This window comes from Gymnoscopelus braueri, assembly GCF_963280865.1.
Source record: "Gymnoscopelus braueri genome assembly, chromosome: 20".
NCBI lineage: Eukaryota > Metazoa > Chordata > Actinopteri > Myctophiformes > Myctophidae > Gymnoscopelus > Gymnoscopelus braueri.
In genome coordinates this window covers 23,965,136-23,980,486 of record NC_137622.1, presented here as the reverse complement: position 1 = coordinate 23,980,486, position 15,351 = coordinate 23,965,136, and the positions used below count along the sequence as shown (strand labels likewise).

At 42.0% G+C, this 15,351-nt stretch overlaps 1 protein-coding gene and 1 pseudogene across 2 annotated transcripts in view; one reads left to right on the top strand and one right to left on the bottom strand.

The window, feature by feature from the left end:
• The window catches only part of LOC308075516 (protocadherin alpha-C2-like), a 162,537-nt gene that overhangs the window by 79,557 nt on the left and 67,629 nt on the right, over positions 1 to 15,351 (top strand). The window lies entirely within an intron of this gene.
• On the bottom strand, positions 5,760 to 10,886 carry LOC308076351 (arrestin domain-containing protein 2-like; annotated as a pseudogene). Its single transcript has 8 exons — positions 10,770 to 10,886; positions 10,349 to 10,408; positions 9,858 to 10,158; positions 9,298 to 9,460; positions 8,877 to 9,037; positions 8,044 to 8,098; positions 7,583 to 7,736; positions 5,760 to 5,805 (listed from the first exon to the last, which is right to left on the bottom strand). The product of its transcript is annotated as an arrestin domain-containing protein 2-like (transcript).

Here is a 15,351-nt window from a genome sequence, read left to right as displayed (position 1 = left end):
TTAAACAGAATTACCAGACATACTTGCTGATTTGTCATAATGATACACATATGACAATCAAAACTACTGCTTCTGTTCAATCTATCTTTTCTCTTCTTTCTTTACAATAAGTTTAAATGTATTAAACATAATAGGTTGCAGGAATAGTCAACAAGCAGGGTACATATTTTGGTTTTAATGTGTCTTCCAGTTGTAAATATGTTCACATTGACATAGTTTCAGCTGTCTGTACTAAGGCATCTCTGTCCATGGTGCTGAAGAGTTTAAGCCTCTGAAGTTTGACGTGGCTCTGTCCATGGTGCTGATACTCGCTGCAGTGTCTTCTGTCGTGTGTGTGTGTGTGTGTGTGTGTGTGTGTGTGTGTGTGTGTGTGTGTGTGTGTGTGTGTGTGTGTGTGTGTGTGTGTGTGTGTGTGTGTGTGTGTGTGTGTGTGTGTGTGTGTGTGTGTGTGTGTGTGTGTGTGTGTGTGTGTGTGTGTTTCATTGTTATGTATTTTATTTAATTATTTTTGTTCTGTTATTTTATTATTATATTTAGGTATCCATTATATTTGTTTTATTTATTTATTATGGTGATTATGTATTGTAGATACAGTGGTGTATTTATGTATTATTATTATTGTTTTTTTGGTATAGTATTTCAAAAAAGGTTTAGCTAGTTTCCAAAATGCTAGGTCTATTGATAACCTTATGGTGTCGCTGGAGACCACAACACGAGTTCTCACATCTCAAAACTCCTCCCTGAAAACGTCGTCATAGGCATGAGCTTGATAACAGACACACTCCGATGCTGATGCTTCTGTGAAAAGGGTTGGACATTTTACGGGATGTATTTCTCTATGGGACCTGTCAACTACTTTAGGAATTAAAAGATTTTTTACGATTACAGCTTTTTGTTCGGATGATGATGGGGTTTCGAGAGCAAAATGGATATCTCTGGATTCAAATCGCTGCTTTGTTTTGTCTTTGTGACTGGACTGCGGCTCAAATATCTTTTTCTATATCTGAGGAGGTGAACAAAGGCACGGTAGTGGGGAATCTCGCTAAGGATTTAAATCTCAATGTGCAGGAACTAGAGTCACGGGATCTCCGAATTGTGTCTGAGTACAGTAAGAAATACTTTGATGTGAATTTGCGGACAGGAAACCTCTTTGTTAATGACAGGATAGACAGAGACGAGCTTTGTCCGAACATGATTAAATGCTCTCTGAAAATACAGGCCGTATTAAGCAACCCAATGAATGTAAATCGCATTGAGGTGAATGTTTTGGATATAAACGATAACTCCCCTGCATTCATTGAGCAGTCTTACGTGTTAAATATTTCTGAATCACTGTCACCCGGAGAGCGATATCTACTTCCAATAGCAGTCGACACAGACACAGGCAGTAACTCGGTAAAGAGCTACAAGCTGAGTTCCAATGAATATTTCTCCCTTGACGTGCAGAGCGGTGGAGACCACAGTGTGTCCGCTGAGTTAGTGTTGCAGAAATCTTTAGACCGAGAAAAACAGCCTATCGTTAACCTCATTTTGACTGCTGTAGATGGAGGTAAACCTCCAAGATCAGGAACATTGCAGATAATAGTGAATGTAATGGATGTAAATGATAATCCTCCTACTTTCAGTAAACCACTATATAAAGTGCGTGTCAGTGAAAATGCTGCTGCAAGGACAGTGGTAATAAAGCTAAATGCGACAGATTTAGACGAAGGTATGAATAGTAAGCTCGTCTATTCCTTTATCAAACGGGGGAACAACGATCCATCAGATATATTTGCTATGAACTCAGAAACTGGAGAAATTACTGTTAAGGGTAGTTTAGATTATGAAAACACGCCTGCTTATGAAGTAAGGGTTCAGGCAATGGACCAAGCCCATTTGCCTCGTAGTGCACACGCTAAACTACTAATAGAAGTGATTGATATCAACGATAATGCGCCCGAAATATCAGTGACGTCACTCATGACCCCAGTGAAAGAAGATGCGGAGTTGGGAACAATTGTAGCTTTGGTCACAGTGAGCGATGCAGACGGAGGACAAAACGGCCTCACCAGCTGTAAACTTATGGGACAAGTTCCATTTAAACTATCCTTAAACTACAAAAATGATTATTCATTAGTAGTAGACGGACCACTGGACAGAGAAAGTGCCTCTGAGTATAATGTCACCATCATAGCTACGGATGAAGGGTCTCCTTCTCTCTCCAGCACTAGCGTAATTACTGTACATGTAGCAGATGTCAATGACAACCCACCTCGTTTTTCAAAGCCTGTGATTAATGCTTATGTGAAAGAAAACAGTCCTATCGGTACTGTTATTTACACAGTAAATGCATTTGATCTTGATTCAGATGGAAACGCGATTTTGTTTTACACATTGCAAGAGACTTACCCAAGAAATATTCCAATTTCATCAGTTATAAACATTAACTCTGAGAGTGGAGAAATAGTCAGTCTCCAATCTTTCAACTACGAGGAAGTGAAAACATTTCAATTTTATGTTCTGGCAACTGATTCTGGTGTTCCTCCACTAAGTAGTAACGTCACTGTGAACGTTTTTATCCTGGATGAAAATGACAACAGCCCAGGAATTCTCTCACCATATTCTGAACACGGCTCCGTTAACAGTGAGAACATTCCTTATTCTGCTGAAGCTGGATACTTTGTGGCCAAGATCAGAGCTGTAGACGCAGACTCTGGCTACAATGCACTGCTTAGTTATCACATCACTGAGCCGAAGGGAAATAACCTTTTTCGAATCGGAACCAGCACCGGAGAAATCAGGACTAAGAGGCGGATGAGTGACAATGACCTGAAAACTCACCCATTGGTGGTGTTGGTTTCTGATAATGGAGAACCATCCCTGTCAGCTACTGTGTCTATTGATGTAGTGGTGGTTGAAAATACAGGAGACATTCAGACACCATACCGACATATCCCACAAAAGGATGAAAACTTTTCTGATTTAAACCTGTATTTATTGATCGCCATTGCATCTGTGTCTGTGATCTTTCTACTGAGCCTCATCAGTTTAATAGCTGTGAAATGTCACAGGACAGACGACAATTTCAGTAGGTATGGTGCCCCAATGATCACCACCCATCCTGATGGGAGCTGGTCTTATTCTAAATCTACTCAGCAGTATGACGTGTGTTTCAGCTCAGACACGCTGAAGAGTGACGTAGTGGTTTTCCCTGCGCCCTATCCACCTGTAGATGCAGAACTAATCAGTATTAACAGTGAGGATACTTTTAGCCGGACTCAAACTTTACCCAACAAAGAGAAGGTAAGAAACGCAGCAGCGCATGTATCTTTGCTAGATGGGATTGTGTATGTTATGGATATTAAGTATTAGTCTTTTGGCATGGTATACTTACACAATATCAGGTGGGCTGCACATTCACTCTTAAACTGCATAATTGGATCTAGATGTTTGGCCAATCACAGTCTATTCTGGACTGTGATTGGCTAGTGAAACATGACACATGTGCATAGCCCTATAATAGCCTTAATAGGACTATGCACTTAAAAAAAAAACATTTATGTTTTTTTTAAAGTTAGGGGTGTACAATGGTTGGGTCCACAATATTACTTTTCTTTAAGTGAACTTCCATCACTGTGATGACCACTGTGACCACACCGCCCACTTCACACTGGGTGTGATTTTTTTGGTCCATATAGTCTTTAGTTCATATTACACATCATTGCGGTATACAATAATATACAAGGGTGTGTAAGTGATATTATTTAATGCTTTATATTCCCTTAGTAATTGTAGTGTTTGTTCAGTAACCTCGTATCTCCGCTCTTTACTAAACGGAAGGTCGGGATACTAATGTCATCTAATCAGGGGAGAAAAATCATACATAAACTAGAAAAAGTGCTCCTCGGAGCACAGGTCTCCGCCAGGTCAGGTAGGTTATTTTGGGCCAGCAATGTTCGGAATTTGCCAATCAGGATATGAACAATTGGACGGAACCATCTTGATCACTTGACTATAGAGATAATGTGTACCGATTTGTATGATGTTTGGACAAAATAATATGAAGTAATATAAAAAAGAAAAGTGTTGCAGAAATTGGCGTCCTAGTGGCACTATAACAGGGCAATGTTAAAAGGGTGGCATTTGTTTCTCAACCAACGTAGTGCAAATGTGCATGCAAAGTTTCACCGCAATCGGGCGCTGCGTTCATGATTTGCAGCATTTTGTTCAAAACGGCCCACTCCTGCAAACTTTAGAAGGCAATCTTAGCCAATCAGGATGGAATATGAAAAATCAAACTAATCCGTCTTGATCACATGACTATAGAGATCATGTGTACCGATTTGCGTGAAATTTGGATAACATCTTTAGGCTTAATATCGAAAAATTTGTTTTACATAAGTCGGCCTCCTGGTGGCGCTATGAAAGGCATATGTGAAAAATGCAGGGAAAAGGTTTTTCCTTGGCCTCTAGAGCATACAAAGTTTTACACAGATTGTGCAGTTATAGGTAAAAACACGAATCGGCCTGTTATAGCGCCACCATGAGGCTATTTTTGAAAGATTTCAAGTGGCATTTCTTCCTCGACCTAATGGGAATGTGTGTGCAAAATTCCACACAAATTTTGTTGAAAACGGAGCACTCCTGCAAACTTTGGAAGCCAATTTTAGCCAATCAGGAAGGAATGTGAGAAATCTGAAAGACCCGTTTTGTTTAATGACTACAGAGATACACTGTAAAAAAAAAAATCGTCGAAAAACGGACAAAGTGCTGGTAATTTGCTGCCAGGACATTGTCCGTTATACTACAGACACTTCCATCAACCTTATAACGGATATTTCTGTAGATTTACAAGACTTTGTCTGTACCATATACGGACACTTCTGTCAACCATATAACGGATATTTCTGTAGATTTACAAGACTTTGTCTGTACCATATACGGACACTTCTGTCAACCCTATAACGGATATTTCTGTAGATTTACAAGACTTTGTCTGTACCATATACGGACACTTCTGTCAACCCTATAACGGATATTTCTGTAGATTTACAAGACTTTGTCAGTACCATTTACGGACACTTCTGTTAATCCTAATACGGATAATTCCGTACTTTTACAGTCCTTAGTATGTACTATTTACAGATACTTCCGTCAATCCTAATATCCTTTTTATTTATTTATTTTTACAAAAAAAAAAAAAAAAAAAAAAAAAATCCTAATATCCTAATCCTAAATACATAATCATTACTCAATCTGAATAAAGCACAACATATAGAAATTGCTCAAAATGTATTTATTTTTTCCATACAAGTGCATTCAATGATGAAATAAAAAAAACTTTTTTTCCATAAAAGTGCATTCACTTTAATTTTTTTATATTCATTTGCTAATGTACAGTGCATTCAATGATGAAATGAAAAAAAAAATACCTTTCTCCCACTGCTGTTGCACCCTACTAGGGCTGTCAACTTTCCTCCTTTTTAATTATTATAAAAAATGTTTTTCAATTATCTAATTTTGTTGACAGAAACTGTACAAAAAACAATGTATCGAGTGCTCGGATGAATAAAATATATCTTTTGTTTGTTTTTATAACTTCATACATTGTTTTTTGTATTGTCCCTGTCAAAAAAATAAATAAAAACGAATTATTTTTTAAATTTGAATATTAATTTTCATATTCGAATATCGAATATCCGTTAGCCTACACCCGACTGGCTCACCTGTCAGTGAGGAATGAGGAGCCCCCTCCAGGAGGATGTAGCGACTCCGTCCTACACCTCCCACTCAACATTCCCCGCTGACAGGCACTGCCCCAACCTGTAGGAGAACATACCTGAGTGCCATACAAATGACATTTATTTAAAAGACATTTCCATAAAATAAAACATTAAACTGACCATACATTCAACCATGTAAAATAATAGCAGCAAAATCCTTTTTGTTAACACCATGACCTTAGTGTGTGTACATGTGCGCCGATGCGTATGCCACGGTTACACGATGTTTGGGCGATGCGTATGCCACGGTTACACGATGTTTGGGCGATGCGTATGCCACGGTTACACGATGTTTAGGCGATGCGTATGCCACGGTTACACGATGTTTGGGCGATGCGTATGCCACGGTTACACGATGTTTGGGCGATGCGTATGCCACGGTTACACGATGTTTGGGCGATGCGTATGCCACGGTTACACGATGTTTGGGCGATGCGTATGCCACGGTTACACGATGTTTGGGCGATGCGTATGCCACGGTTACACGATGTTTGGGCGATGCGTATGCCACGGTTACACGATGTTTGGGCGATGCGTATGCCACGGTTACACGATGTTTGGGCGATGCGTATGCCACGGTTACACGATGTTTGGGCGATGCGTATGCCACGGTTACACAATGTTTGGGCGATGCGTATGCCACGGTTACACGATGTTTGGGCGATGCGTATGCCACGGTTACACGATGTTTGGGCGATGCGTATGCCACGGTTACACGATGTTTGGGCGATGCGTATGCCACGGTTACACGATGTTTGGGCGATGCGTATGCCACGGTTACACGATGTTTAGGCGATGCGTATGCCACGGTTACACGATGTTTGGGCGATGCGTATGCCACGGTTACACGATGTTTGGGCGATGCGTATGCCACGGTTACACGATGTTTGGGCGATGCGTATGCCACGGTTACACGATGTTTGGGCGATGCGTATGCCACGGTTACACGATGTTTGGGCGATGCGTATGCCACGGTTACACGATGTTTAGGCGATGCGTATGCCACGGTTACACGATGTTTAGGCGATGCGTATGCCACGGTTACACGATGTTTGGGCGATGCGTATGCCACGGTTACACGATATTTAGGCGATGCGTATGCCACGGTTACACGATGTTTAGGCGATGCGTATGCCACGGTTACACGATATTTAGGCGATGCGTATGCCACGGTTACACGATGTTTAGGCGATGCGTAGGCCACGGTTACACGATGTTTAGGCGATGCGTAGGCCACGGTTACACGATGTTTAGGCGATGCGTATGCCACGGTTACACGATGTTTGGGCGATGCGTATGCCACGGTTACACGATGTTTGGGCGATGCGTATGCCACGGTTACACGATGTTTGGGCGATGCGTATGCCACGGTTACACGATGTTTGGGCGATGCGTATGCCACGGTTACACGATGTTTGGGCGATGCGTATGCCACGGTTACACGATGTTTGGGCGATGCGTATGCCACGGTTACACGATGTTTGGGCGATGCGTATGCCACGGTTACACGATGTTTGGGCGATGCGTATGCCACGGTTACACGATGTTTGGGCGATGCGTATGCCACGGTTACACGATGTTTGGGCGATGCGTATGCCACGGTTACACGATGTTTGGGCGATGCGTATGCCACGGTTACACGATGTTTGGGCGATGCGTATGCCACAGTTACACGATGTTTAGGCGATGCGTATGCCACGGTTACACGATGTTTAGGCGATGCGTATGCCATGGTTACACGATGTTTAGGCGATGTTTAGGCGGTGTTTAGATCTATCTTGGCTCGATTTTAGAGTGTCAATGGGATCAAAACATACCTTTGCATGAATTCCAGGGTAAGAGACATCTCCTTTGGATATTCAATGTTGCAGACATAAAACAAGCTGAAAGCATAGCTCAGGGCCACAATGGGGGAGGTGATGTGGTCATTCACAACTTCCTGATCGACAGCAATCTCGAATAGATGGTCACCTTAAACATAGATCACAAAAACAATATGTATTAGTAATTAAAGAAACAATAATGTACACACATGCCAAATCTTCCATACTCAGTTCATACACAGGTTATGGTAAGAACAAGCAAGAAATACTTTGAAAGGGTATTCTGCATTTAGTTTGTCAGACTTTACATACAAGTGTACTTACCATTTAAAGAGTTTGGCCCTAATCAACATTCTGAGCACCATTTACAAAACAAAATCAACCAACTCCATACCTTTTCATCGCAACAAATGTCGCATCAGTAAACCTAAGAACAAATAGATTTATCTACAAACCTCTGATTCGGATGCATGGGGTACAGGGGAGGCCGAGTTCAGCATCCGCGGAGTCCTGTTTTGGGGAAATAAAACGACAAAGATACATATATGAATGTGATGATTTTATGTTTCCAATGTACACAAACACACAGTCAGGCAGGCAAATAGACTATCTGCCAGTTTCTGTATCAGAGGTAGCGGCTAAGCATAGACAATAATGTTAATAGTAGTTATGAAAAAATATTATTTACACAAACATAATCGATTATTGTTAGAATCGGAATTCTTTCGGGGGGGGGGGGGGGGGTGGGAGTCTGTCCTCACAAGACCTTGTTCTATCAGGGGACAGAAGTGTATTATTAATTATATGAGTGATTCTCTCCTGGTCGGGAAAATAAATCAAGGATTTTAATGATTTCCTTTTATCTTCGTTTCCAGGAGTGATGGTTTACCAAGTTTAGAGATTATCAGCAGCACAAAGTGGGTCAACTATGATTTTTTGATTAGGAGTATCTACACTTAGACTCAAGTACTGAGTACTGTGGTACTTTGTCCACCACTGAATATAGATAATTATCTTGAGATCATTGCCTGGTATGATCGTAGGCAGTAGGCAAGAGATCTCTGATCACCTGGCTATTCAAGCTGGAATATATTCAGCCTCCACAAGTTTTGGTCTCTTATCTCTTTCAATTTCTCCTCCTGAGCTCTCTTTGTTTCACTTTCAGTTATTCTAGACTCTTTTTTTTCTCTGTGATGTACATGTCAGTATAACAACTAACCCAAAACTAAAGCTAACTGGTTAACGGATGAGCGGCAAGGTTTGTTCTGCGCGAGGAGACGCTACTCACATCGCTGTAGACTGGAGGAGGCAGGAAGCGGAACTCCTGGACGAAAGCCATGAGCGGCCTTTGCAGGATCCCACTCAGGTCCTCCGTCGGGGTGGGACGGGGCGAGGAGGTGCGCTGCTCCGCCTCCTCCGCCGTCACCACGGAGCTGTAGTCAGGAGGAGCTGAGGGAAGGGAAAACAAAAAAAAGGCGAGATTCTGGGATTCTGTCCGGAATCTGAACACAGCATGTCCCGAACTCCAAGCCCTGTGTGACACTAGGTGTCTTAACTTTTAGCTTGCAGGTCTGCTATTTTTGATACTTTTGGTGTGATGCTGTAGTATGATCAAGTAGGGCATTAATTTATGAAAAAACACAAAACCTCAGAATATGGAGATAAAGAGGTTTCTGCCCGACAGCGACGAGTCAAGACATTGTACTTACGCTCAGGCTGCTCTGGGATGGCGAGGCGAAGCCACTCCAGGTTGCAGCTGTACTGGCTGCTGACGCTGGGGGTACGGCTTCCAAACGGGTGCAGAGGGATGGTGCCTATGACCAGCGGCAGCTCCAGACACAGCTTGGACGTCCCGGGAACATCAACACAAACCTGAGGAAAGCAGGAGAGGGGGCACTTTTAGGATGACGTGGAACAAAATTAACTGGTACTTTAAAAAAACATGTGCTCTCAAGGGGTGTCAGAAATAATAGAAATGTATCATCGATCAAAATGAGAAAAAATCTTATCAAATCCATGACATTAACATTGATGTGGCAGAAGGTACTTTGCAACAGCCTGAGTTTCCTAACCTGCAAAAGCCACCAGGATTAGAATGATGCAATTCATTTTGGCAGTGTGATTTATCGAACATTAATCAAATTGTGCCCTTAAAATAGAATGTCAAATCGAATCATGGATTCAAAAACCTGTGACACCCTTGAAGCTGTCAAGTTTTAATAAATAAATGCTCAAATGGCCAATGAGACTGGAGAGAACGACGCCTTACCCTGAGCATGTACTCCACTTTGATGATGCGGCACTGCAGGATGGAGGGTCCGACTGGGGGGGATCTTGATGGCGCGGCCGTAGCACGTCTCCCTGCGACGCCCTCCCACCACGTCACCGCTCAGCATGGCCACCACCGACTGCTTCTGCTTCATGGTCCCTCGGGCGATAAAGGTCTGCGTCTGGGCGATGTAGGCCTTGGGCACAACCGAGCGAGACGTGGCGTTGTCGAACTCGGCGAACACGGGGATCACCTCGCCTGAAAAACACAGCGGGAGGGAGAGAGCGAGAGAGATTAAGGACTGTGGCTCTGTCATGGTGAAGAGATTAAGACAAATATTGTTTAGACAGATGCTAAGTTCAATGTTCAATCTATCCTAGTTTCTTAGAGGCACAACATGTACGTGATATTTACCTTGTTTATTGACTAGAGTTCATGTTCACTCTGCTTATTCTGATCTCACACTTTTAAGTCGCTCTGGATAAGAGCACCTGTCCAAAGTTGCGGTACCACACGCGCGCCATCTTGTCTTTGGTGCCAGCCTGCGGAGCCTGAAATGACCAAAACAAAAGCATTGTTTACATGAATGAGCAAACCAGCAAAATGTTTTGTCACAGTAAAGTGTGTTTCATCAAAGAAATGATCATGTGTATGGGATGAAAATCACTGACTAAGCATAGAGCAGATTCCACGTATTTTGTATTTGATCAGTATAATATACAGGGTTGGGCAATATTTTCATATATCATGTGAGATTATTGAGTAGGAATTTGGGTATCATATACCTGTGTTTTCCTGATTTTTAAGAATGAACTGAACTTACCCAACTGTTAACATAACATAGTCATAAATACATAGTGATATTTGATTTTGTCGGTGTAAAAAAAACTTACCTCCTTGGAAAGCTTTAACGAGTCTTCTACACTGAATGAGTGGCAGAGTGTCCTGGATGTCCGGGGCCTCCACAAGGATCAGGTCATCTTCATATTGAACTCCTAATTCCACCAGTCTAGCCATGAGTGCATCCATCTTCTCACTACTGAGCGATGGTATGGCTTTCTAAACTAGCTCTTTCACAAGCTCCATGTTGGCATGTTTAAGAGGAATGAGCAACCTAGCACCTCTCTGGTAAGAAGAAAGTGGATAATAATCATTAAGTTTGTCCAGATTTTGGCAGCTGTACATAGACATATTTTCATCAACTTCATTGACTCCAAGCTCAGGAACCCAGCTGGCAGTTTTCCCCCGAAGCAAAAGTAGGACAGTCATTTCATTTTTTATAATAATGCTCGCTATTTGTCCTAACTGTAGTTGTCCTTTAGTATATCTCAGTAAGACAAGCATACCATTTCCATATGGCGTGCCTTTAACCTGGACCTTCTCTGTGACAACTGAGTTACTCGAGTCAAGTCCAAATTCTTCAACTGCTGTCCTTATGCTTGGTCATAGAGCTCAGGATAGAATCTGGTGGAGGGATCACAAATGTCACAAGCCAACATGTTGAGTAGACTGAATTTGCCAGGTGAAGGATAGACAGAATCAAAAGGCAAACTAAACTCAATATAGTGAAGCAGATAGTCGCGTTTCGGTTGTGTGGGAAAAACTCTTGCCTCATTTACATATACTCTTAAATCAGTACCTTCAAATAAGCAAGCTTGAATAGGCTAGAACCTCAATAGCCACCTGTTTTGGACGCTTGGTGAAGCCTTTGCAAAGACCTAACTGTGTGTTGTGTGACCATTAAGGCGCCTTTAAAAGGGGGGGAAACAGTTCTGTGTGTACGGTGTAGGGAGTGACCCAGCAGTGTGCTGCTGAAGAGAGGAGTGCACTGCCCAGCAGAGAGAACACAGCCTGGCTAGTGGGAGGACAGGGAGGACAGCTACCATGGACAGGGGTGCGGGTGGACAGGGCCACCCCAGCCTGTGAAGGGCTAGCGGTAGCCAGCTGTCAGGGTAAGTGCTCTCCGTCTGCAGGGGGACGTCATCTGTGGGAAGCCATCAGGAGGACTGCCAACCACACCTGTGACCTGGCCATCCTCCTGACGGCTTCCCACAGATGAGGTCCCCCTGCAGACTGAGAGCACTCAACCTGCCGGCTGTATAGTGTGATGGTGGTTACCGCTAGCCCTTCATGGGCTGGGGTGGCCCAGTCTGTGGTAGCCGTCCGCCTCTAGGCACGCGTTCTCTCTGCTGGGCAGTGCGCTCCTCCTGGGGACACCCTCCAAGGCAATTTAATGGGCTTCCACTCCAACACCCTGGTTCAGGTCCTTACTGATCAAACCAGGCTTGACAGTTGATTTGAAAACATGGTTGCCTTGCCTGATGCATATTCACAGACATGTTACATATTATCATCATTATTATTAACTTGTCACTGGGGTAAAACTGTGGACTTTGAAGCTAACTGGGGCAAGTTAGCAAAAGTCCCACCAGATGTCCCGTGGAATAAAAAACAATAGTAAATTATTGAATGTTAACAAAAACACATAAGTGTGAGGAAGTTTTTGAGATTTCTGTAATGGCATCTCTCAGATTACTGTGCCAGGTGAACATTTGTGTTTTAAAGCGAACATTTTAACTCCAATCTGTGCTTCTGGGGGTCCCTGGAACAACATATTTTGAGAAGGGGGCCACGGCCAAATACATATCATTTTAGGGGTCCTTGACATGGAAAAAAGTTGGAGCACCAATGATATAGCAACATACTGTTCGGATTTAGAATTTTATTTTTTTAGATATGCATTTGGCCACGGACCCCCATCTCAAAATGTGTTGTTCCAGGGAGCCCCAACAACAAAGATTTGAGTTACAAATGTGCGCTTTAAAAATATATATATTTTCAAAGATTTGCACAAATGTTCACACAAAAATAGCAGATCTACAAGCTCATAGGAGCTTGTAGATCTGCTATTTTTTCACCCTGTCTTAATGGGTTGAATGTGGCCATAGGGATTGTGGAAGGAACAATGATAATGATAATGATAATAATAATAATAATAAACATGTCTGTGACCATGCAGCAAAAAAAAGAATAGTACATGTGCATCAAGCCTGTACTGCATGGCTTGTTTGCAGTGTTTCAGGGATTCAATCAGTTAAACCAGACATGCCAACATGTTGATAAGCCTGCTTATTGATTCTGATACTGATTCTAATAAGAGCCTGATTCCATTGCCTATTGATTCCGATTCTAATAAGAGCCTTATTCCATTATGTTTGACTCTTAATCCATCTATCCTTCACCTGACAAATACAAACTAATTGTTTAGCAACTCATTTTACAAACCACACTGGCCAGCAAAGAAAAGTAATACTTTAGACAACGCACAGCTAACAACAAGCCTAGACTGGGATTCAAGTTGCTTGCAAGTTGCTGATCCGGTCTGGGTCTAAACCGGATACGGAAACGTTTCTTACATCTGTGTGTGTGCGCGCAAATGATCGGATACAGTAGGCGGGCTTTAGACCGGATCACTATAGAAATTCACAACAGGAAAACAAGCTTAAAGCAGGGTGAAGCGAAGTTAATAACACTACTTTTAATCCAAATGTAACCACAACATAACACACACACCTTCAAATGTCAACGAAGCCTGTCGTATATATATTAGTCGATATGATAGTATTATAGCTGAATTTACCGCAGTGTTTGAGGAGGAAAACACCGCGGTAATGGAAGCTAACGGGAAGCTAACGTTAGCCCGCGCCCTTTTACAATACTTCTTTTAATCCAAATATAACCACAACATAACATACACACCTTCAAATGTCAACGAAGCCTGTCGAATATATATTAGTCGATATGATACTTTTATAGCTGAATTGAGCGCAGTGTTTGAGGGGGGAAAACACTGAGCGCACGGGCCGGTCGCATTCAGTAATGGCGGCCACAGAGATTTTTTCACCGGGCTAAAGCACCCACAATGCAATGCGCAACCAGTGTTGCCAGATTCTGTGAGGGACACAAACAAGCCACAAGGTCTAGGAAAAAAAGCCCAAAAGACGTGAAGTGGGCCACATAAGCACTTTATTCCTATACATCAACTATTAGAAAATAGTAGATCTACAAGCTCACAACGTGCCGCGACACGACGCGTTGTGAGCTTGTAGATCTGCTATTTTCAAATAAAATCTTGGGGGAAACTTATAATAAGCATACCTGGCAACGCAATTTTCTACGGCAAAAGTAACGTAAAGGTCGATTACAGTACTTAAACAGTAAAAATGTACACCACATTGCCCATCAGTTTACAGATTTTTCTTAGAGTGTACTGTGTACCGATTTGCGTGACGTTTGGACAAAATCTGTAGGAGTACTGTCAAAGAATGTGTTTTGCACAAATCGGCCTCCTGGTGGCGCTATAAAAGGCTCATGTGAAAACTTTGGGGCAGAGGTTCTGAATTGGCATCCAGGGAGTGTGTGTGCACAGTTTCGCTGCGATCAAGCCAACGGTGCCGGAGATTAGCTGTACACAGTCAGAATGACGGACGGACACACACACACGGATGGACAGACGGACAGGGGGCAAAACATACTCTCTCGCCATGCCTTTCGGCCTGGCGGAGACAACAAATGAAATTGGAAGTGATGAAACAATTTTGTGTACAAAAATTTAATTGGCACACAAATTGAAGATGATGAATGGGTTTTCTCTCCTGATTGGATGAAATTGGTGACCCACATGGAAATAAAAGATATGTTGATTAAAGAGCAGGAGGGAAGGGGAAACGATGTTACTGAACAATCACACTATATACTATGCAATTATGGCTATCAGAATGTGTAAAATTTTTAACAAAACAAACAAAATGTTTTGTTTACACAGCACCATTAAATCCATTTATATATATATATATATATATATATATATATATATATATATATATATATATATATATATATATATATATATATATATATATATATGCCAATTGCTTATTTGTCACATGCACTCGCTAAACAAGTTAAACAGGTATTTATTTGGTCTAAAGGGATGTTGTGTCTTTCAGTTATTATAATGTTCATGATGAGGATTTCTTTGGCTATCAGGTTGTATCGTTTCAGGCGTCTGTACAGCGCTCTCCGTGGTGCTGAATTGTACACAGCCACCTTTTGGTTGATAGATTCTGTGGTGACACTCGCTGCTGTTTCTTTTTTCAAAGAAAGACTCAAAGCCCTAGCAAGTATTTGTCTATTGATTTATTAGTTAACTATCCTTTATATTTGTTTCATTTCACGGGTTGCGTTGTGTAGATAAAGAAGTTCATGTAGCGTAATATTTCAAAAAGGTGTAACTCTATCACACAAACTAATAGCAACTACATCAAGTGCCATACGGTGTCGCTGGAGACCACACAATGAGTGCTAACATTTGAACCTCCTCCCTGATAATGACGTTGGCCATTAGCTTTGATAGTAGACACTGGGATGCTCATTGCGAGAAGGGTGGGATCATTACACAATATATTTTTTACATGACGGATCAACAATACTT